Source organism: Perca flavescens, chromosome 9 (assembly GCF_004354835.1).
Source record: "Perca flavescens isolate YP-PL-M2 chromosome 9, PFLA_1.0, whole genome shotgun sequence".
Lineage (NCBI taxonomy): Eukaryota > Metazoa > Chordata > Actinopteri > Perciformes > Percidae > Perca > Perca flavescens.
Window position 1 is genome coordinate 17445473 of NC_041339.1, and position 25100 is coordinate 17470572.

At 40.8% G+C, this 25100-nt stretch overlaps 1 protein-coding gene across 3 annotated transcripts in view; it reads right to left on the reverse strand.

Moving 5' to 3' along the window:
• agbl4 (AGBL carboxypeptidase 4) overlaps positions 1 to 25100 on the reverse strand; it is a 449873-nt gene that overhangs the window by 106415 nt on the left and 318358 nt on the right. The window lies entirely within an intron of this gene.

A 25100-nucleotide genomic window follows, 5' to 3' on the forward strand; every position in this document is an offset into this window, starting at 1 on the left:
CTAAATTTCTGATCCTCTGACTAAAAACAGAAAATTGGAAAAACAGTTTAAAGGTGCAATTTTTTTATTTGTCAAGGCGGAAAACATTTAAAAATTGGATATTGGAACCCATTTTTCTGTTTTTCCAAATATCCGTTTGTGCTTAGAAAATTAAACTGATATGCGTTACACTGACCCTCAGCCTGCTGGGGAAGCTGCTACAGCGTGTAGAACGCCCAGAGAAATGTGCGCAACCGGCAACAATACAACGTGCTGGAGAGCCTGGCCGTTTATCTAAAATGTTTGTGTATGATTCATTTCATCATTTGCATTTAGGGTAAACAGCAACGTATTTTTGGTAGATAATCCCTTTTTGGCATGACACTTGTAGCCCACTGCAAAGACATTCTCCGTTGGTAGCAGAGTCGCTGAACCGCAATCAATGGGTCGCCGTCCACGTGGCGCTGGGCAGTATGACCAGAAAATAAATGGTACATCACGGTATTTTCTTTCTTTTGCATGACTGGGCCTTTATATAAGTTTATGGCTTATTCTACTGTCAGGAGTATTCTTCTCTATTCTTGAATGTGTAGTAGCGACCGGAGCCTCTCAGACTGTTATTGACTGTTAGCTAACTAGCAGCTATAATGTGACCCAGCATGTCGTTCGGCAGTGTACAATTTGTAACTGTACAACTAATAGTGTTTATGCAAATTGTTTATGTCACAAATTGTTGTGTGCCATAGTGTTTTACCCTGTTAAAGAGAGTTAGTTGGGGGTTATTAATGGTTGTGTTATAAAGTAAAAACCACAAGTGAGAAGGGTAAGCAGTTAAAGGAGACATCCGGACGATTTTTACCTGAATCTTGATCGCTAGATTGATCGAGTACTGTCGATAGGATTTTTTCCTATCGACAGTCCCGTTCTAAATTCACTCACAGTTTGCTTTAGCCATAGTGCTCTCTGCGGCAATGCATGTGTTATAACGGTATGTGAAAAATTCTGTACTGTACTGCGCATGCGAGACACACACACAAACACAAACACAAACACAAACAAACACACACACACACACACACACACACACACACACACACACACACACACACACACACACACACACACACACACACACACACACACACACACACAGTAGTGTGAAGTAATTCATGTGAAATGATGTCTCATCATCACTCATGTAATTGCTAACTGCATTGGCAGTGGAACAAATGTGTGAATGAATACTGGTCTACTACTGTCTTGGATCACAGTAAAAAATAGAAGCCACAGTGACCTTCATCAACAAGTTTAAGAGAGCCGTTCCATTATATTACAGTGTGCGGTCTCTTCTGCTGTGTGAAGAAACTTTGTATCTTCAGGAAACAGTAATATAGTGAAAAATACACCATGGTTTTATAGTCGTATATTTCCATCATTTTCTGTCAGGGGTCTTCAATCAACTGTAAGAAATGGAAAATGGAACCGAGATTGTTCCATATGAGATTCCTTTCAGAGACGTCAACAAACCTTTAAAGTTTTGCCACTGAAACTTGTGTTCCGGCACAACTTGAATATTGACTCGCCGATCACCCTGTCTACTGACCAACCCTATTGTAGTATCAATAGACAAGATGTAAGGTTGAAAAGTTCACCCATCTCTCCTCAGGGCCTAATTGGAGCTGAAGGTCAGGAAACGTGTATGTTCCTATTGGTTTATTGCCTTTATGGATCCAACAAGAGTAGTGAATGTGTGTGTGCAAGCTGTGGAACAACTCTCCTCTCCGGTGTCTTGCTGCCTTTTTCCATTTCAGAGTTATTTTAAGATATCCCCCAAAACAAATTCAAATGTCTGTTATCTTTAAGTAACCAGACAGTGAGAGACATATTAGAAAATAAATGAAACAAAATGTTGTGTGACTAAAGCGTTTTCTCCAGCACAACTTTTCCATTTAGCCGAGTTCAATCAGGTATTGGAATGGAGTGCTGAATAGTTCTTTAAAGCTGAATTAGGCTGGACTGCTGTGTTACTGGTAATTAAGCGGGACAATAATTAGCTGCTAGTGGAGGAAAGAAAGGGAGGAGGAGAAGAGTTGCAGTGAAACACAAATGCAGCAAACAAAAACAACAACACATACAATTAAACTGCAAGATGTGAGGGATGTGTGCGTCTATGCCCCATGTCAAAACAGCCAACACCCTCTCCAGATGTTGATGTGTGGACCAGATGGATGCACTGTTTGGTGTCTGATAACTGCTAATCACAGCTTATAGAATAAGAGTGGAACTGAGACAAAATCGAAGTTGATAAGTATGGAGGACATACTGGGATATGAAATGACAAAATGAAGAGATGAAGCAGGATGATGTTTAAAGGACACTTGTTTGAAGAGGACAAACTCACAAAAGGAAATTGCTCACAAGCAGCACTGAGTGTGTCTGTGAAGGAGTGAGAGAAAGTTATCCTGTACAGCTTGTCTCCCTCTCCATCCCTGTTTCTCTGTCAGGAAAGGGTCAGCTTGCTGCCAATGCCTTGTGACTTGGAACCTAAAAATCAATTTAACATCTGAGCTAAACAAAGCCGCATTGACCATCACAGTTACCTGGCTTACTGCCAGTTCCATTAGTTGTGTGTGTGTGTGTGTGTGTGTGTGTGTGTGTGTGTGTGTGTGTGTGTGTATGTGTGAGAACCGGGCAGGTCAAGAGGTTGAGTAGTGCTGTTGGTGGAGCATGTCTGGTCTACTTCAGTATAACCCGTTTGTGTCGGAATATAGCGAGACAGGGATAGCAGACAAAAATGAGTGTTCTTTTCTTGCATGAGAACCATGGACCTGCATGAAGCTGGCCCCCCATGTCATCCAAAAATGATTAAAAACACTGCTATTTGTTTGTGCTACGTTTGTTCCGCGTTGTGCCGTAAAAATTATCGTTTGTGCTGTTAAGGGTTAAGTAATTCAACTTTACATTTTCTGGCCAGTGACATCATCCAGCCCCCCATTAATGTCCAAATCTCTCCAAAATGGTCTCAATCATTTGTGCTACGTTTGTGCTGATTTGTGCCGTTAAAAGAAACATTTGTGCTACTTCAGTTTTTACGTTATCAGGCTTTATGTGTTACACAGCTACTATTTGCGCTGCAAAGGCTTCTGACACCAGCCATCACTCACACACATCATGAACGGGACATTCTAAAACGCTTAACGTGGTCATGAACACTTAAGCTTGTCAAAAAAACGAAACCGAAATCCAACAATTAGAGAAGTTATCTCACGTTAACGTTTTCTTCTCCATTGGCACCTATGGCGAGGAAAAAGCTTAACGTGGTTTAATGTACCTTTTTTTAACAGCACAAATGTAGCACAAACAATTGAGACCATTTTGGGGAGATTTGGACATTAATGGGGGGCTGGGTGATGTCACTGGCCACAAAATGTAAAGTTTAATTACTTAAAACCCTTAACAGCACAAACGATAATTTTTACGGCACAAATGTAGCACAAATGAATAGCAGTGTTTTTAATAATTTTTGGATGACATGGGGGGCCAGCTTCACGGAGGTGAACCATGGACTCAGACTTGAAGATGCTGGCCATAATTCCAGCTGCTTCTGTTTCAATTCTTAATGAAGCCAGCAGGACTCGCTGAGTTACCCGTCATCTGCAAAGAGCAGACACGCAATCTTTTGGCCAATAAACTCAACACTCTCTTCAGCTGCACATTGAGAGCGTGTTGATGGAAATTACATAATTGATGACATGGCACAGCATTGACAGAGCCCAGCATCCACAAGAAATATAATCATGACACTGAAGAGCTTCTCCACTTTTCTACGACAAGGATGGAATCCACATTGCCCTTCCAAGACAAAAATGAGGATGCCAAGATCTTTCATAATCTTAGGCAGAATCTCATTCACCTGGCGTCCTGCCACTGTGGAGGTATTTAACTACCCCAGTTACCTCACATGCCCGACTGTTGGAAAAATCATGTCAGTTGGCCAGCCCCTTCACAACAAGGGGCTGCCTCCATGTGGGGTTACCACGTACAAGGAAGGATTAGGGTTTGAGATGTTGCTAGCCTGGCAGATGGTGGCAATTTAAAGTGTTATGTTCAGCTAATGCTATTGCAGCATTGGGACACATGTCATGAACATAAAGAAGCCTTTATGGATGTTAATGACTGTTATCATTAAGTGTCATTCGGTAAATTATGACACTTTTAATGCAAAGTTAGCAATGTTTTTGTTAGGAAAACTTGACATTAACTAAATTAATTATCAAAGGAAAGGAAACTTTTTAGCTTTATGTGGTAACATTACATTAAACTGTCATAAGTGGTTGGTTTTTACATTGGATCTTATGAGACCATTATAATTGTTTCATGAAAAATGTCCTTTTGATTACAGTCCGGCGACTCCGGCTGTGTTCTCTAGAAGCTACCAGTCAGCTAAATAAACGTAATGCACATTCAGAGCTATTGGCTACTGTAAACGCTAATCAATATCTGCGACCCGACAAGTCCCTCCCTAACCTCTGATTGGATTGTACTTGTCTTCGTTAGTTGTATTGGTTAGGTTAAGGCATGAGGAGTGAGATTGGTTAGGGTAAGAATACAAGGGTAAGCCATTTAGAGGCAGAGTGAGGCAAGAAATTACTATTACCAGAGCTCTCGGTGAACACGAGACCAAACATACCCTCTGAAACTTACAGAGGAGGCCAGTTTGACGACAGGGAATACAGTTCCAAGATGTTTTTTATTTCCGGGTTTGGCTACTGGCACCCCAGGACTGAGTCAGCTGTACAGTGTTTCTCAAGTTTCTAAAGAATTAATTAGGTCATGGCTAGGGGTGGGAGATATTGACAAAAATAAATATCTCGATATTTTTTTTCAATATCTCGATATCGATTTTCAGACGATATTTTTGAAATCCTTCTAGTTAAAAGTTAGCCCTGTTCGGAGGCTATTTCGGTGGTTCTCTTGGGAAAATGTACAAGCAAGATGAAATCATAACCATAAACAAAGGGCTCTGTTCTGTAAGATATTGAACACAACCATGTCCTTATTGGAAGCAGTCCTGGAGCTGGGACAAGGCCGGGTCAGACTAGGTTCTGATAGTCCTTCTACTTGGCTGTATAATCCTTCTGACCGGGATTTATGCTGGGATCAGGAGTTGGATGTGATCTGACTGGCCCAGGTGAGGGAGAGGTGCAGTTCTGTGTGCTTTTTTGATGTTAGAGTATACATGGTCTAGTGTGTTCTTGCCTCTAGTAACACAATCTACATGCTGGGAGAAAGCTGGAGGGGAACAGACTTTAAGGACGCCTTGTAAAAGTCCTCTGTATCCCGTATCCAGGTGATCGCGCTGCAGTTTGTTCACTATGGTTAGCAGTAAACCAAACTTTTGCTAACGTTAGCATTGGGGGCTATGTAGACGGCAGTGTGCTGTTTTGGTAGTAAATAAAATGGCCTGTATATTACCGACAGGGCTCCAGGTCAGGTGAGCCGTGCTGGGCAACGATCCTGCAGTTGGTACTCCATTCATTGTGCACAAAAATGCAGTCCTCCGCCTCTGGTCGTGCCGGAGTTATTTTCTCATCCTGCCGGTAGATAGCTAGCTCGGCGTGCTAGCGCCGACAGTAACCTGGAGGGCTCGGTCAGGCCTCCGGGATGTTATGAGCCGCTTGGAAGGCTCTCGTAACGGCTGTGTTGTATCGTGGTCCTGTATTGATTAGTTCAGTGTGGCTGTACGTACTTGTATAAATATACACCGACAGGAGAGCCGCTGCACAATCGCGCGCCGCCATCTTTGTTGACATGAGTGAACGTCATAACGCGCAAGGTAAGAACTAGTAGCAGCTTACTCTCATGCGGGACAATCATGATTTTGTACAAACAAACCCCTACAGTATTAAAATCACTACATATAATTGTTTAGAAGGTTATAGTGTGCGTTATTTGTTTTCTCTTTAACTTCCTTCAGCTCTTTTCATGTTTGGGGGGTCGGATTGTACAAATTATGAAATATTCAATATCCCAATTTTGCATATCGTCCAGACAACAATTTGGATATTATCGTCTAAACGATATATCGCCCACCTCTAGTCATGGCTGTTATTTAGCATGAATGTAAAATCTCTAGAAGACTTATTGTTTAAACAACTTTGAGAGCCATCCCCTGTTGAGCTAGATGTGATTAGAACAAAGAATGTGTATTATTGTTGGATTGAAACGAACACCTTTTCTTTTGAGAGAGACCATCCCCATTTGAGAACCACCCAGGTGTAGGGAATATATGTGTGATCCTGAGGGCTTTGTTTTGTTTCAGTGTATTTGTTTTGTCATGTCGCATGGCGGCAAACTGTGACCCCACAAGGGGAAGCATGTCTTGTAGTCAACTGCTGGCGGTGTTTCATGTTTTATGTTTGATTGTTTTCATCGTGTTGTTCATTAAACCTTTTGCTTAGCTTTCAATTCGACCCCAGCCTCTCCTTCCTCCTCAGAAATCAAACGAACCCGTCTTTTGTATATTTTCTTAACAACAGCTAAATGAGCTAATGCTGTTACAGCAAGACACCAGCAAGACAAAAGAGATGGTGGTTGACTTTTGCAGGAGGCCGCCTGGTACTACACCAGTGAACATCCAGGGTGTCGACATTGAGATGGTGGAGCCATACAAATATCTAGGTGTTCACCTCAACAATAAACTGGACTGGTCCAAAAACACAGATGTCCTGTACAAAAAGGGCCAAAGCAGTCTCCACCTGCTGAGGAGGCTGAGGTCCTTTGGTGTGTGCAGGACTCTGTTAAAAACATTTTATTCCTCTGTGGTTGCATCTGCAATCTTTTATGCAGTAGCCTGCTGGGGAGATGGGAGCACAGAGAGGGACAGGAAAAGGCTAAACAGACTGGTGAAGAGGGCTAGCTCTGTTCTGGTCTGCCCTCTGGACACCATAGAGGAGGTGGGGGAGAAGAGGCTGTTAGCTAGGCTGGCATCAATCATGGGCAACACCTCTCACCCCCTACATGAGACTGAGTTCTCTGAGCAGCTCCTTCAGCAGCAGACTGCTGCACCCTCAGTGCACGAAGGAGCGCTACCACAGGTCCTTCATTCCAGCAGCAGTCAGACTTTTTAATGCAACATCATAATGTAGCACTGCTAGCTGTTTCTGCAACGTGAGCTATCATTTGACAATATTCTGCACTATTAGGGTCTGGTACCGAACCCTGTACTTTTACCGGTACCGACCGAATCACGTCGGTACTACCGAGTATTGGTTCACGTAAAATCAAATGGTGCCAAATGTTGTTACCTGGGAGTAAGCGCAAGCGTATCTGTCCTCTCTACATATTGACAGAGAGCAGAGGTCGTGTTGACATTACACTTCCTCTGAGACGAGCAGGCCTAACAGTGGTTTCAGTGCCCTGGGGACTGGCTGACAGGCTGAGGTTGTAAGGCAAGGCAACTTTATTTCTACAGCACCTTTCAGCAACAAGGCAATTCAAAGTGCTTTACATTAAACATTAAAGAGCAATTAAAAACGGTCATGATAAAAATAAAACAGGCTAAAATATAATAATAACAAATAAGAAATACAAGAATAAAAGTTACAGTGAGTAAGAAATTAATAATTTTTCAATTGAAAATGGTTGTAGGGCAGGGACGGACTGACAATCTGTGCGTCCAACCAACGGCCGTCGGCACAAAAAAAAAAGTCTAATAAAGCGATATTAACAGCCAACAGCAGGGGGCGCAAATACAATCATTTATATGCTACGTGTAAAAATGAAGCTGAAGAAGAAGAGTAGGCCTATATCATTAGACGTGAGTTAATTTCACATCAGCAAGAGGTACTGGTATAATAGGCTGCCTTTATCCCTATCTTAGCAAATTGCATACTCAGCTATCAACATGGGTGTGAGCATCATGATTATGAAAATGATTGTGCCATTTAGTGCTGTCAAACTTAACATGTTTAATAATTTCTTTTAGGTTAATTTGAAACATTAAAAGCGTTAGAAATGAATCGCGGGTTGACCACAATTTCACTTGGTTGTATATGAGAGGTTGTAGTGAACTCACTTTTGCTGCTAGGATGAAGACTATGGTATTGAATTAAACGGGAAAACATCATGCATGCATTGGTACCACTCTAAATGTGATAACAAACAGGGAAGGGGGCTAAATAATTCACCAAATTTAACCAAAAGTTTAACCAAAAGACCCTAGCTTGTCTTCCATCAGAGTGCAGTTTTTCCTTGTCTTTCATATTTGCGTTTACTATTGTGGAACTGGCAAAGACCTGGAGGTTGTTTGGGAAAGCTTCACAGACAAAATTGATAGGGCCTAGTCATTTTCATCATTTCACAGGCTTAATATGAATCAAAAGTGTAATATGACATTGATAAAATATTAAATAGGTTATTCAATGCTAATTCTTTAACACAAAGCAACACGTTATATACATTTATATTTGAATAGTTATAGTATATAGTAACTAACACTCTCAGTGTAGTTTTGGTATAGGCCTACAATATATCTAATCCCCATGTTCAGGTACAGCAAGTAGCCTACTTTATCTCTGAAAGTGTTGTCAGTAATATTCTGTACTGTTTTATAATTACAAGTTTGTGTAATTTGGGGTTTCTGTAGCCATTGATATTTCATTATTTGTATTTTATTTCCAATGCAGATGTAATGGCACTGTACATTTTTTGTTTTTATTTGAAGGCTGAGGCTTCATTAATAAACACAACCCCAATTATCATCATTGGTTTTGGTGTGAATACCTTGTCTGATAGGCTACAGTATTGTGGCATAGTATCAGGACATCCTGGCTAGTGTCTGTCGCGCACGGCTAGGGGCGAATGGCCGGATGATGGGCCTATTTGGGAGAAAGTCCAGGGCTGTTTTTTAGCCCCAGTCCGTCCCTGTTGTAGGGACAGGTTTGGGAGGAGAGAGGGAGGGGTTTTATTTTTATTTAATTTCTGTCAGTGTCAAATATTCTAAATAAATAACATAATGTTCTAAGTAAATAGGTTTGGAACTATGCATATTTATTCATTTATTACTCTGTCACCTCCAACTGTGCAATATGTCATTTCTATTCATCTGCACCTCACTCATCAGTATATCTGTGTATATATACTGTCTCTTTATATAAGGGTGTTTATTGTGTAAATATGTTTGTATTATTATTATAACTAATTACATTTTTTCTATTTCTTATACTACTTTCTGTATATTTTTTCTCCTATGTCTATTTGTGTTATTCTGATGTGTGTAAAAAAAAATCTTTTGAGCTGCTGTAGCACAGGGATTTCCCCAGTTAAGGATTAATAAAGTCTATCTTATCTTATATATAGCGGTTACATTAGCAACGAGTAGCCTAAAGCTAACGTTATCTGTCCAAAGCTCAGTAAATCACCTTGGTCGTCAAACTGGTCTTATAACTTTTATGACATCTTAACCCTCTGGAGTCAAGAGCTCTGCCGCCATAGCTCAGCAGGATAAAAATAAATAAGTCATGTATTTAGATTAATAGCTTCATGAGTTTTTATCATGCAAGCATGGCAAAAATATTGACAGAATTTTACACTTTCCAATGTATCCACTGCATACACTGCAACACATAATATGTTATTATAAAATTACGTGAATTAGATAAAACATTAAACTTTTCACATAACTCAGTCACAGCAGATAACATGCCACAGGGATAGCGCAAACCCAGCCCCTCCCCTATTTGCATCTCTATACACATGCCATTTAGTTTCGTATTGCAGGAGGATCTAAATCAAACGCCCAGGTTAGTCTCGCTTTGCCAGACCTTCCTCCACAGCGCTGCGAAGGAGGGTCTGGCTAGTCCACACAGCTTTCCGGGATGGTAGTAAATCGTGCTCTGGTTTATTGGCATTTCTTTAAACAAATCACAATCGTCTTTGGCGGTGCTAAGTGCCGAGCGGAGCTACGGTGCCGCTGCAAAATAGCCTTGGGAAGGAACTTGTTTTGGTGGAACGTGTACGTTCAAAGGTTGTTTTAATCTTATAACAGAAAACTTAGATTGGACAGATAGTCTAGCTAGCTGTCTCGATTTGCCCTGCAGAGATCTGAGGAGCAGTTAACCATAGTAAGTTTATGTGTGGATGAATAAAAATATTTGTTGTTGCATGGTCTAAAAGCCGCTTGTCTATAGCTTGTACATTACACATTAATGGAAATTTGTCAACTCCGGCATCCTTTTGGGCTCTAAGCTGTCTCCATCTTTTAAATGCATCTTTAATATTTATCTCTGGTCATGCAACTGTTAAGAAAGATGCCTAGTTTTTTTTTTCAGGTCGGGTAGAATGAATCTGTCTCTGTTAATCCAGTTTGTTTGGGTGCTGCTATCATTGCTGCAGCACGTTGTTTTTGCGTGTTTGTGTTTCATGTCCGGCAACCCAGGTGTCAAAATAGGCAGTTGACAACAACACACAGGCCAAAACAAAAACAGACATTCCGTCCCAGAATGGAAATTTCAAAGGAGAAAATACTGGCTTTAACATGTATGTCAGAGAAGATGGTATTTCAACTAGAAATTTTTCCTTGATATCTGGAGAAATATTGTGGTAATTTTTTTATTTAATAGAGTAAATGTGACATCTTGGACCTTTAAGGCACGCAAATGATGTCATCGGAGGTCAAGGGAATAATTTGATACCGTTATAAAAGCCTTTGACAGAGTGATCAAACTTTATGACATCTTAATGACAAGTCCAAATTGTTTCACTTTACTTGAGGTCAAGGAAAAATATCCATTACACAATTATAATGGTCTCATGACAGCCAATGTAAAAACCAATCACTTATGACAATGTAAGGTAATGTTAACACATAAAGCTAAATACTTTCTTTAAGGTTTGATAATTAGGCCTGTTATGACATTTATGAAAGGTTATGTTGTCTAGGTTAACGCCAGTTATCATAAGAAAGACATTGACAGGTTATATTGTCTTACTTAATGTCAAGTTGACACAACACAAACATATCAAACAATGCTAACTTTGCATTAAAATTGTCATAATTTACCAAATGACACTTAATGACAACAGTCATAAGCATAACTCCTTCTACAGTATTTTGACATATTAGGACCTACCATTTTACAAGCTTTAACTTCAGCCATAGAGAAGGGCACTTTCCACCAACAAACCAACATTGCGCTGATTTCCGTTATGCCAAAGAAAGGTAAAGATCCTACGGATTGCTCAAATTACAGGCCCATCAGCCTCATCGGGACTGATATTAAGCTTTATTCCAAAGTCCTGGCTTTCCACTTATAGCGCTTCATCGAGAAGCTAGTCCACCCCGACCAATCAGGTTTTATACCCAAGCGTCATGCTGAGGACAATATACGCAGACTCTTTCATGTAAGAGAAGAAGCCAAAAACCTTCCAACAATGGCAGCAGTTGCAGTTGTTGGTTTGGGGGCCAAATTCATTGACATGGTGCGTACTTTATATGCAAATCCCAAGGCCATAGTCTTAACCAATGGATTGCACTCTCAGCCTTTTCCCATTAAGCGGGGCTCGCGACAGGGATGCCCGCTTTCCCCCATGATATTTGCAATCTCTCTTAAACCATTAGCCCAAGCCATAAGGCAAAATAAAATCTGTAATATCCAGATTAAATCCAGTAGCAGCTCAATATCATTATTTGCAGACAATATTTTGTTGTACGTTGCTGATCTTGATGACTCTATCCCAAAAATTCTTAAGATCTTCAACGAATTTGGCTCAATCTCAGGCTATAAAATTAACTGGAATAAATCTAACCTTCTTTTATTGAACAACAGGCATGTGGCATCAACCATTAGTGTTACAATACCAACCCAAAGCAAAATGTGGGCATCACCATACACACATCCCAACAGCGAGTTGTCCAGGACATATGGCCTAAAAATAAAATCCCAGATTTTAAACGCGCGGGGAGAGGGCTGAGCACGTTCGGAGCTACGGGAGCCCACAGGGGAGCGTCGGCAGATGTTAAGGAGAAAATTGATTTTCATTTAAACAAATCCACGTTAACTACACATTTGAGTTAATCGATAAAATCGATTTATCGCCCAGCCCTACCAGGACAACTATGAAACTATATTAAGTAGTGTTCAAAGGGATCTGGCCAATTGGTCTGCGCTACCAGCATCGCTACCATCCAGGACTGCTGTTGTTAAAATGAACATAGTTCCTAGTGTGAATTTCTTAAGTACAATGATCCCCTTACCCCCACAGATATATTTCTGGAAGAAACTTGATACCTTAATTTGGCAATATATTTGGAATAATAAACAACCTAAGCTAAAATACTCTACCCTGCAACGTACCTCAAACACGGGAGGCTTGGTTCTCCCCAACCTTAAAAAAAAACCCTCACTGGAAGTCTAAGACTGCAAGACCTGGCCTTTGCAGGTGTGTGTCCAAAAAAGTGTATGCTAGCCTATGCCCTATTATCACCAACACATTGACTAACTTTAAACAGGTGGAGGAGCAACTATGCTACACCAACAAGTGGCATCTGGACACCCCAATTTGGCACAATACACACTTAATGTTTGGTAACAAACCCTTTGCTTGTAAGCAGTGCAGTGACAGAGGCATTTATACTGTAAACAAGCTGTTCAATGAGAAAGGTATGTTGAGTTTTGAAGACCTAAGAGCTAGTTTTGAGGTACCCAGGACATCCTTCTTCTTGTATCTGCGCTTAAGAGCAGCCCTAAAATGTTACGGAATGCCATGGGGAAACAGTCTTGAGCTGCACCCAGTTATTAAATGGTTTGTTGATTTTCCTGTGAGAGGATTAGTGTCCAAGATCTATGCTAAGCTAATGCAAGTATCCATAAGAGAACTCCCAATAGCAAGGAAATGGGAGCGAGAGCTGAGCACAGAGGGGAACGCAATTAATTGGGAGACAGTTTGGGACAACATTTTCCATTGTTTCAAGAACCCAAATCACCAGCAGATCCATTTCAACATATGTCATAGGACATACTGGACTCCTCAGAAGAAATACATCTCTAAAGTCATTCCCACTCCCTATTGCACGTTCTGTCAACGTGAACAAACAGGAACTTTCCTGCACATGGTCTGGGAGTGAGCCAAATCCAAATCATTGACTATAGATCTATGGAAAAACGCAGCAGCACAAGTATCAGTCCTAATGACCTCAGCATCACAAGAATTAGAGGAGAGTGACTAGGCAAGGTGTGATCTCTGTTTTGGTTTTTGCTTATTTGTTTGTTTTTGTTTTCCTCGAGACCGCAGACGGTGGGAGAGGGTTTTTGATCTTGTTCAATTGTGTTTGTATATTCAAAAATAAATAATAAGAAATTGATCTAAAAAAAATGGTGTCATGGTTACGACAGTATCATTTCAGTCTTATGCACACCCCTTCAAACAAAGTGTTACCTAGCATTGTCCAGAATTGTATTATATTAACATGCCTCAAACATTGCAAGTATATGGTGTTAACCTGCTAGCACAGAATTCATATTGTTAATGGGTAGTGGTGTCTCCCTATGACAAAAAATGCACCAACAATAACCTCATCCCAACCTCTCCCAGCCTCCATGTTGCCAGAGCTAGTTTCCCCTCCCTTGCAGTTCCAGATCTTATACTGCCCTAGCACCTCACTCAAGGTCTCCCCTATTCTCAGGAGTCTCTTTTTCTCTCCTGAGATTAAACAAACAAGCAAAAAGCGGTTTGACGCATCTGTAATCACCTTATACGCTGGAACTGAGGGCTTTTAATTTGCCGTGCTTTTAATTTGTTTTCACAGCAGTTTCAAGCAAATTGAATTTGTTAATTAAAGCAGCAAAATGAAATGCTGAGCATTATTGACGAGATGCTAATTGGGTTAGTGTGGAAATTGGAAGTGGGAGCAAAGTGGGGTGGGTGGGGGCTAACGAGAGGGTTGGGGGGGCTTAGGGCGTTTTGGGGTATCAATAGTCAGGACAAATCACATTACACAACAGTGCAAGAAAGGCTACATGCCAAGTGACCCCATGGTGGCTGCATTATAGTCTGTGTGCAAGCACAATGCATCTCCCCAAGCCTTTTTTGGCAGTCATACCCAAACACAGATGTACTTCTTCCTGATTTCTTTCTAACACAAATAAACACATTACATACACACACAGACAGAGAGTTGCATTTGTCTTATTCCAATAACAGAGGCTTAGACAAATACAGTAATATATGGTATATTTTACATATACAACATATTAAATACTGGATCCAGATGAAATTTTAAAACTTATCAGGGGTGCTTTTAACACAGTTGGCCAAATATAATAGATTACAAGGCAGACTGTGATGGGAAATATTATTTAGAAATTTGATTAATGAGAATAATTGCAGGTTTTGCTTTAAAAAGATTTTGTTGTCATCAATACTTGCAATTAGCAATTTTACAATGTTATAAATCAATCAACCAAGTCCAGGGCTATGATTAGGGTCTGTACTTGTCTCAATCTAGCACACAAGTACACAAAAAAACAGTATGGCACAATATTAAAAAGGGCAGCAACAATAATACAGTTGATTATAAAATAAATATCACCATTGTTATTATCAGGTGTACTTGGATAGGCTTCGATAATGGAAAAAAAGCATTACACTCCCAAATGTGATGTACATAATGGGGTGGAAAGACAGTCTAGTCTGTCTTATCCTAAGAGGAGGCTGATGGATTTGTCTGGGAGATGCAGAGTTCACACGTACAAATATACTGCTGCACCACAAATAAAATATAAGTATACAGAACTCCAAATAGGCTTTCAAAGGCAGATGATGCTCCTCTTTGAGCTGAATCTACTTACATTTGAAGATATATTAAAATCTTGTACATTATGCTATAACCATGCACCAAATATGATGCATTGTAGAAGACAATGTGGTCTGTGCATTTAGGCAACTAAATACTTAAGTACAATAAATTATGTAAGTGTTGCATTTATTCATTTTTGGATACTGTGAGTAAAGTATAGCCTGTGACAACTCCCAATTTATTTAGATAATCCACAAAAAAGTGGAATGCTATTGGTCAAATTTAACCAAAAATGTATAGTCCATCACACCATGTTGTTTGTCACAGCAATAACAATATGTTTCTATCTGTCTTTTTATAGTCAATGACATACTACTATTTATACTCTAATTTAACTAAGTCTTGGTATGAGCCAATACTATCCTCTTCCCTGAAGTATGCCTGTTTCATGTATTCTCCTCTTAGTTTCTAAGCATATTGGTAATATGGTTAGTCTGAGCTGCTTAGCAGTATAGTTTGTTATTTTTTTTCTTAGTGGAGTGCTTGTTTGGCTGTGCTACTATTATAAATACTAAAAAATCATTCCATACCCCATCTGGTCTCTGCACTTAAGAACGCCTCAAGCATTCTGAGACTATTGCAAATAAAAATAAATGCTTTAGAAAAGCTTTAAAAAGAAGAAAACAAGTTATAATGGATATGACATTATGGTATTTTTGTATAAAGATACTCGCTAAAGACTGTTGGGAATGTGCAGCATTGAAGGAATCCCGTGAAGTGGTTAGAGAAAAAGTCCTCTATTTTGGTTTTAAAGAATGTTTACTACTTTATTTACCCTGTTAACATTTTTGTAACTTTGTTTGCAAAAGTCCTACTAAATTAATGAATATCATTTTGCTTCGACCACACTCCCTTAAGGTGTTTGTGTCTGCATACATTCTGCCCATACGTACAGTATGTAGTAAATTGCCTAGGCACAAGCGAAGGAAACTAAAATACAACTGCCCAACAGTCTAGTATTAAACATCACTCCTTAACCAGCTCATTGACCCCTTAGAGCTCTGCTGAGCTGTTCAGTACTAAGATCGCTCTGTCTCCCTGCGGGCATGTTGGCCCAATGCACTACTAATGAGAAGAATTCAATCATTTGGCTTGAGATCCACACGGGTGAAGGACAGAGGTGTCGGCTTGAAAGGAAGAAAGGTAAGGAGGGAGAAAGGAATGAAATAAAGACACATATGGCCAAAACAAAGTATGAGAGGTGGAGAAAAGAAGGGAGAGGGAGAGGAGCAGTGAGCTGGGTAAGACGCTGAGCAGTGGTTGAATTAGGGAGGTGATTATAGCGCTAATTACAGGCTGAGCCGCTTCATTGATAAGGTCCCAGCCTATACCTGACAATGCTTACTGCCCTATTCTAGGTAATGTTGGAAATACTCAAATGCAAACAGATACAAAAAGAGTGGGGTTTAAGAACGGAAAAAATGTGTAACCGGCCTCTACGCCTTCCTCTTGGTCTTACTATCCTTGTTTAAACAACATACAGCTCCAAATCCCAGCTATCAATGCAAGTTACATATTTTACATACAAAACAAAACATAAAATAATAATATGCAATGCTATAACCTCCCCAGTGCCTCATATTTCCTGCTTAAATCATGCATTCTGATTATGAGGTGTAAATGAAATCTGGAGCTAGTCTAGACAATAATGCAAGCCAGATGGTTTTTCCGCATCTTGCATACAGTAACTGACAGCACCAATGCTGTCTGACTCTCCACTTGTATGTTTTGGTGTGCCAGTGACACAGTTAAGTATTTCTGTGGTTGGGTTTATGCTGATATTTGACTCTTAACCAATTGATTTCATCAACCAGTCCAGCCTAACCTAAGGTTATGACTCTGTCCTTGACCACCCTGACAAACAGATTGAACACACTGTACAGCATTTCTACAAGGTCTCTATTTTTACCAATTATATCACATAATACTTCCATTTGGAGAGAGAGAATTTCAATGCTATTCATGGTCGCTATTACCAAAATGTCCTCATCTAAGAGAGTGCACTCAGCAATGCGAATCAACCTGAAAGGGATTGAATTGTTGGGCACCACTGTATTTTATGCTGCCAGTAAATAATCTATCTTGTAACAATTTGCAGCACTGTGTTTTGTAATCATAAAAAGGATAAGTTTGGGGGAGATATGAGAGCCGTTCTTTTGAGAGTGCTGATTACAGCAGGCTCCATCTGCGTGGAGCACACAGCTGCCTACCTCATCAGAATACCTAATATTCCAATGGAGGGGCTCTAAGTACCTGGCAAACCCAAGTAGATAGATAACAAAGAGCCTATTAAATAACGGACAAAGTGGCCTGTGAAGGTAGGGGTGGGGGATGTGGAAGTGTGTGGTGGGAATTAGTCTTTTAGTGCCACACATACACTGAGATGAGATAGCCCCGAGTTCTAATTAAAATTCTCATTCCCATCTCAGGTAGTAATTTTGATCTGAGGAAGAGTGGAAAGTTTGATGTCTTGCAGACAGCTTGCTGCTCTCTCTATCCCTCTCTCTGTAGTTCTTTTTCCTCAGTCTTGATCAAAATCAATGGTATCTGCTCAACCTGGTAACTCTTCCTTACCCTTGCTGGCCCTCAAAGTCATGTTGGAGCCATCTAATTTACAAATAAACCCCTCTGCTATAGAGTAATATAGATTAAAAAAAACTTTACTACAGCATGCTGAATGTTGACACACACACACACACACGCACATACAGTATACTTTCTTATAATGCCCTGTGCCTTCCTAGTCAGATAAGGATTTCCTTCAACCTTACTTGTCCTTTTCTCCTCTGGGTATCTAAGGGAGATCTTGAATGCAGACATTCTGCTGGCCAAAGCAAGAATGGAGTAAGTCTACACTAAAATACAAAATGGTGACCTTTAAAAAACAAATCCTGTAGTGATGGATATGCAGTATGCTAATTCTCAGTCAACTGATTTGTGCTATTAAAAGACATTTACTTGATAAAATGGGGTGCAGGAATTACAAAACTTTAGTATATCTCTAGTCAACATACAGGGGTACGTAACTTATTACGTTTATAGATCAAAACAGGAAGCACACGCACATACTTGTCACAAAAAGATTGTCAGGATACCCTTGGCTGGGAAAACATCGGGGCAAGAATTAAAAGAGCAAATCATTCCGCTTGTGCTGCCAATGTGTCAAGACAACATGTTGTTTTCAGACCCTGTTGCATTGTAGTGCAAAGCATCACAGCTGGGTGTGGTTAAAACTAGAGCTGCGCCGATTATTTATCTATCGATGAAATAGTCGATCTACAGAAAAATAAATTCAGTCCAGTCTGACCACAGAGACAGACAGAGGTACTGGGAGGCCATAATTACATGCATGCTTCCAAATTGCAGCTTGTTTTATCATGTCATGTTTATTGTAGTGCATTCAATTTTTCCTCTCCATCTAATAGTCACTCTCTAAGCTCTCTCTCTCTCTCTCTGCTTTTCCCCTTTTCTCTGTCCTTTTTTCCAGCTCATTACTCCTAAACAATTATATTTCGGTAGAAAGCCTCTCAGTCGCAGCCTGCTGCTGGCTAAAATGAAAACAGTCAGTGCGGAGGCAAGACGATGGATCACAGTGTCAACGCCAAAGTTATCATCACCTTGCTTGATTTATATTTTTTCAGTAGTTTTTTCAATGCACTTTGCACAATACACTAACACTAACACATACACACACACACACACACACACACACACACAGAAAGTTTTCCCAGATAAGCAGGCTGCCTGGGGTGGTGTTCGGGTGCTAACTGAATGGCCATCATTCTGAGACAGCGGCTTCATTGAGGCTGTAAAATTAAACAGCCAATTTCACCTGGTAATTGGATAGCGAAGTATTCCTGGTCAAACTCCCTGTCGTGATACAGTAGCATAATGCAGTGAACAGAATGAAAACATAGGGCAGATCACCACATTTAACTGTCACAATGGTGTCAAACCGCAAACTTCCTATGACCATATTAAGTCTATACGTGTAGATTGATTTTAAAACGACAAACCCTCTGAGCTGTGAAGAGTGTAAACAGCTACAGTTTGTTTGAAATGTAGCACACTAACTGAGGATAGCGTTGGTATACACAGTAGCACGTGTTAAATGATACATATCTCAAGGTCAGACATTAAGAATTCTTTCAGTTAGTCTCTCACAGGCAGAAGCACTAGCCTTAATTGCCATAAATACACTCTAATTAACAGGCTGGAGATACTGTAATGTCTTTCACTCTGCACACACATTAGTGCAAAAATTGCATTTACAGTACGCCGTAGTATTTGTTAATTACCAGCGTTTGAAAGAGGTAATAAGGGGGCTAATACACCAACGGATGGCAGTACCTCAGGTGTTAAGCTTCCTCTTTCTCACCATACTGTGTTTGCTAATATAAGCTACTGAGACGCCACCCTTGGGTGGTATGAACTCTGCGTTGTGCCTTTGCGAGGATCAAACGCTCAAATGAGCCGTGATGATGGGCCTGGTGATACATGCTGCTGTCTCCAAGCTCTGGCCACAGAGGGTTTCCTGCATCAACCCGTTGCTCTTCTCCTTACTTTCCTCACCCTTAACCTCAGGCTCTACTGTTTGAACTTAACTTCAGAGGACCTTCACATTTTTTAATGAAACCTTTCACTGGACCAAATGCTGCTGGTTAAGTCGTCCTTTTTTAATCGTGAATAGCTTATTAATCCTATTTTTCATGCCTATACTCAACCAAAATGTAACCACAGCTGTGGTAGATCAGAAAACAGTTATGTCTTTGTAACGGTACAACATTGTTGTAAGGCCTTAGTGTATATTGGTGGCACCGGATCAGAAAATAGAATTAACTTATTAGCTGCCTTATTCACACTCTATCGGCTGCTACAAGTTGACTAGTAACATCCAATCACATTCATGCAGGTGTTCATCGTGGCCATTACAATCTTACACTACAGTATTACTCTGCTGATACACACATGCTTATGCATGTTTGTTTTGGGGCATTTTAGGCCTTTATTAGACAGGACAGTTGTAGACAGGTAATGGGGAGAGAGGGGAAATGACATGCAGCAAAGGGCCGCAGGTTGGAATTGAACCCACAATGGCTGCAGCAAGGACTGAGCCTTTGGGGTGCACGGTCAACCAGGTGAGCTACCCAGGCACCCCTAGTTTATGTATGTGTTTTTTAAGGCAGGATTAATACTCGTCGCGGAATCCTTGTTCCTTACTGTACAAATACTTCTTTAAATCCTCAATTTCTAAATAAATTATTATATTGTGTTAGGAAATACTCACTGTACAATAAAAAGAACACCATGAAAGCTATTTTTACAAGCAAAGTAATGTGTTTTATTGTAAGAGAGAAAAATACGTTTCTTTGGGTATCACAGACCTTGTTTGGCACAGGGAAACAAGCATGTAGTACGCACTATGAGAAAAACACCAGCCAAAAACAATTCAGGCTGTTCAACTTGTGCATCAACAGTCTAGTCAGCCAGCCAGCCAAGCAGTCAGTGTCAGGGATGAGACAAGGCCATAATCCAATTCTGGTTTTTACACGGCGTCATGCCTTTACATTTGACAGCGTGATTGATGTGTATGTAAATGTGTTTTGAGGAGGGCTGAGAACAGCTAGTTAAAGCAGACATTTAGGGTTGCCCTGTCAAAGACGAATGAGGGGAAGGAGAGAGAGAGAAGAAGAAGAGGGAGGAAGGAGAAGGAATCCAAAATTAGGACAACTATTGATCCATGAATGAAGATGGACACTGGAGGAGCCCTAGACAAGGCGTTATGTACCTCTCGAGCGTCACTCTGAATGCATGGGGAGGCAGTTTGACAGTTCCACAATGGCATACTACAGGGAGTCTCTATCAGACACACCAAGCAGGAAAAGGTTACTGACTTTTCAAGTGCCCTCTCTATAGTCCTCTCTCACCCCTGGTCATTCTTTTCTCTTCGCCACTCCTTAAGTCAATAGAGAAAGCACTGAACATTGAGGTCAGATGGTCAGATTTCTCTCAAGACACAGCTAGTGTGTGTGTGTGTGTGTGTGTGTATGTGTGTGTTGTGTGTACAAGTGTATGTCTTGATGTGTGTTCCTGTGAGCATGCATGCTTTCTCTGTTCACGCTCCCACACGTCCCTGTGAGACTTTCATGTGCGCACTAAAGTTTAACAACTCCAGGGGAACAGTAGGTGATAGGAACCTCAAATGTATCCTCCCGCTTCCACAGCAACCAAGGAAGGAGGAGTGAAAAAGGATGGCAGGAGTGAGGAATGGAGGGAAGGAGGGAGGTAAGAAGTCTCATCTCACTCACTCATGCACACATCCACAGCTATTTGAAGACATCAGTCATTGTGGTCAAGTCTTTCCATTGGAACTGAGCATGCAGGCACTAGCCTGTGTAACTGGTGCCTGTAATCTGTCTTGATATTGTCGATTTCCTATCCTAAGCAGTGGGGTGAATGCACTCATTTTCTATCCTTCATGATGGAAAATTGGGCTGAAGTAAACCTCAAATGATTTGAGCTGTGTGACAAAAGTCTGATTGCGCAAACTGCTAACTTTTAAAGCAGGGGTACTTAGACACTGATTTAATTAGATCACATTAGATGGAATTGATTTGATTAGATGAAACTGAAATTGGGCCATAAGAGCAGCAGGTTGTAACAGGATACAGCTACAGAAGAAAGAGATGCAACAACCAAAAGGAGATTGTATAAATGTACTTACACTGACAAAGAAATAATATATGAATAAAAAATGAGCACATGCAGAATACACTTTGCCTCAGAAAACACCACTGGGAACTTCACTTGAAGTTATTGATTTGCTCTGGTCCAGTGCCTTAATGGTATTGATGGGATTTGGTTGATTTGTTTTGTCATGCTTTAGAACAATATTTATTGTTACTAATAAATACAGGGTTATCTGTATTGGAATGAGCTTTAGTTTCTTCGGTATTCTTTGGCTGCATATTTGCGTGTCTGCCTGCCACTCCACTGACATAACAAGCTTAAAGCATTTGTGTTGAGTTAGTGTCACTAACTCATTAAAGTACACACAGAGGTTTTTTTTCATTAGAGAGAAAGGTCCTTTCAAATTCTGCCTGCCAAAATAGAATTGAGGAGGCAAACTTGAAAAGAGAAAACGCACGTACATGACATATCTCAAAAGTGTGAGGCAAACAAATGGAAAATGAAGACATTTTTCTCCCTCGCTATCAATAGGAACTCCTGCATGGAAATGGAGAAATGGATTGATGGAAAACAGAATACTCATTTCCTGCAAAGTGTTTCCACAGCCATCAGATGGCATCAAAATATGAGACACAAAAAGATGGAACGAAAGAGAGAGGAAGTGTACAAAGAGCAAGACATCACGAGGGAGTAAGTGCAACAGGAAGAGACCCCCCATACCTCCTCCATGCCCCCTCGTGCCCTAGGACCCTATGCCATGCTCTGATGTGACTGATGAAAAGCAGGCCGCAATCCCTTTCAATTTGGCCAGTGTGCCCCAGTCCTGTTAAAGGCAATCGACTGGCTGAACAGAGGCACTATATCACAATATGCAGGTGCAGACGAGCCCGGCAGAAGAGAGAGGAACGACATGGCGCCTTAGGAGAAAAAAGAGAGACCCTGGCATCCATCTCTCTCACACTTAGGCTGACGCTCGACCATGGGGGAGACACACACACACACACACACACACACACACACACAAACAAAGGCTAGGGCCAGGCAGCAGTGGGAGAGCAAGAAAACGAGAGGTGAGAGAGAATAGAAAAGTGGAGGAAAAATGGGACCCGTCACTTCCTTCATTTCTTTTTCTTCTCACTTCTGGTAAAAAAAAAAAAAGGACAGAATAAAATAAAAAAAATAAAATGTATTCTGTGCAACTGGAGAGTGGGAAGGTGTAGAGAAGAAAAAAGAAAGCCTGTCTGCAATGAGAGCAAGGTGTTTGTTTGTGGTGGGTAAATGCCTGCGTAGGCGTGAGAAGGCCAGTTGCTTGGCTAGAGCTGTTTGTTATCGGGGGTCTCCAGGCCCCCCAGGCGTGCCGAGCTGCTGGCCCGAATCAGAGGGGCTGAGCCTGGGGTAGGGTGAAGAGTCATGGCCGTTGCCCAAGGATGGGTGAGAGGCCAATAGACTGGAGAGAGCAGCAAAGGCCTGACGAGGCTTGGAAATAACACATGAAAGATCTGATTTATCCTACAAACATAAAGCTTATTGACATTTCCTGCAGAGAGTGTAATTACGCATATGTGCTCAAGTGCTCCAGCCAAGCGATGTAGCCAGTATACTGTACTAGACCGCATATAAATCTCCACTCTTAAAGAAACCATAGAGGACATCAGTGAGTGCTGCACATTGAGATTGAGGACGTCTGATAAACACTTGTCATGTAAGAGCATAAAGCATTCATACCGTCTCAACCTTTCGAGGGAGACACTGAGGAAATGGATGCTAAGAGCTAAAAGTACAAGCTCAGGTCAAGGATTTGATGTCATATGAAGTCTGACCTACTTCATACAAAATTCCTATCACACAAAACCATTGAGGGTAAGGTCTATAACTGTAGGCACGGATAAAACTGCAGCAAGTCTGCAATCATACCGTTTTACCATGAACTGTCAGTCATCCTTTCGGCTTTCGCTTATCACTAAACATATTGGAATGGATGAATCCTCTGTACCTAGGATTCAAAAAAGTAACTAACCCTGCAGAAATATTAAAATATATATGCATGGAACATACAAATTAGCTTGCTGCCACACATTATTGCATGCAGAGACTGTTGTATACTGCAGCACAAATGCACGCACTTCAAGAGCAACCTGAAGGTTGAAATCCCTACTGATTGAAACTTTAGGTTTCATAGAAATTGTGCTTTGAATAGGTGATCCACAATTTCAAATGTTTTACAAGTCATTATAGCAGAAATTCAGAGAAAAAGTAGGCGTTTAGAACCGTGTCCCCTACAGTGCACTGTGCAGTGTAGGTGGTCGTAGGTGTGGGCCATTAATGGCCACAGTAAGTCAGTTGTTTTTGCATGTTACCATTTTCCATCATGAGAAATGATTGTGTGCAGGTTGCACAAGTTATCCTAACAGGTGCTCAGGAAACTCCTCTCTCACACTGTAGCAATAACATTATACACCATACAGATTACATACATAATTTAATTGTCTTGTATTGGCTGGATACAAATTGAAAATGTCTGAAAAAGAAGAGATGAAATTAAAGTGTATTACCTCTTCTCTACCACCTGCTGCTGTTTGATAATCATCAGATAGCGATTCAACGTCATATCTCAACGTTGTGGATGAGTATCATTACTTTTGACAGCACTGGACGACCACTTCTACTTTTGGTACTACGTGATGCGTGATAGCAAACTTTACATCAAAAACACAGCTTTAGGTATTGTTTGACAACCCTGGTCACCTGCCCAGTAATCCACATTGTTCCCACCACAACTCAATTTCTCACCGCTGTCCATTTTGTCCTAATCACTGTCTGTTCCTGGTCCCTTGGACTCCTTGCAGGTTTAAAATTATAAGGCAGGGGTGGATATGAAAATATGCCAAATAAAAACGAGTCAAGCTGATATTGTAGTATACTGTAAGATATCATTCATTCATTGGAGACGCCAAACTAAAAGTTGTTCTTCAAAGGATAAAGACAACTCACAAACTCCTGAGATGTTGAGAGCTATAGGAGAACTGAAGCTGACAGACACAAAAAAACAACAACGTATGCACACGTACATATGAATATGCTCACACACACATGCGCAAACTGACACACCTGAAGTAAACAGGCCAAACTTTATTCCTTACAAGTAACTTTTGACAAGTTCTCCTCCACATCCTGGAGTTGTATTCAGACGTGCTAGAAGGGAGTGCTGGAGAGCAGTCATGTAGAAAGAGAATGCTGTTACTGGAGTTATTAACAGGCTCCTGTGTTTCCCTCCTCTCAGCTGAGCTATTCAGAGCATAGCGTCCTCATCTGCCACAAACACATGCCGACAGACAGACGCAGCAGACGGACACACCGTGCAGCCCTTCTACGCACTGTGCAGTAATATGTTTTTTGCCCATTTACAACAAATTAAGTTTCCCTCAAAGTGAATTTCAAGCTTGGCTGCCTTTGGAGGGCGAGCAACTCTCTTTTCATTAATTTTCATTCTTTTCCCCCAAACAAATGATCTACTGTACAGCCCGCTCTGCGTTACTCTCCTCTCCATTCCTATCTGTTGTTTTCTCCCCTCGTT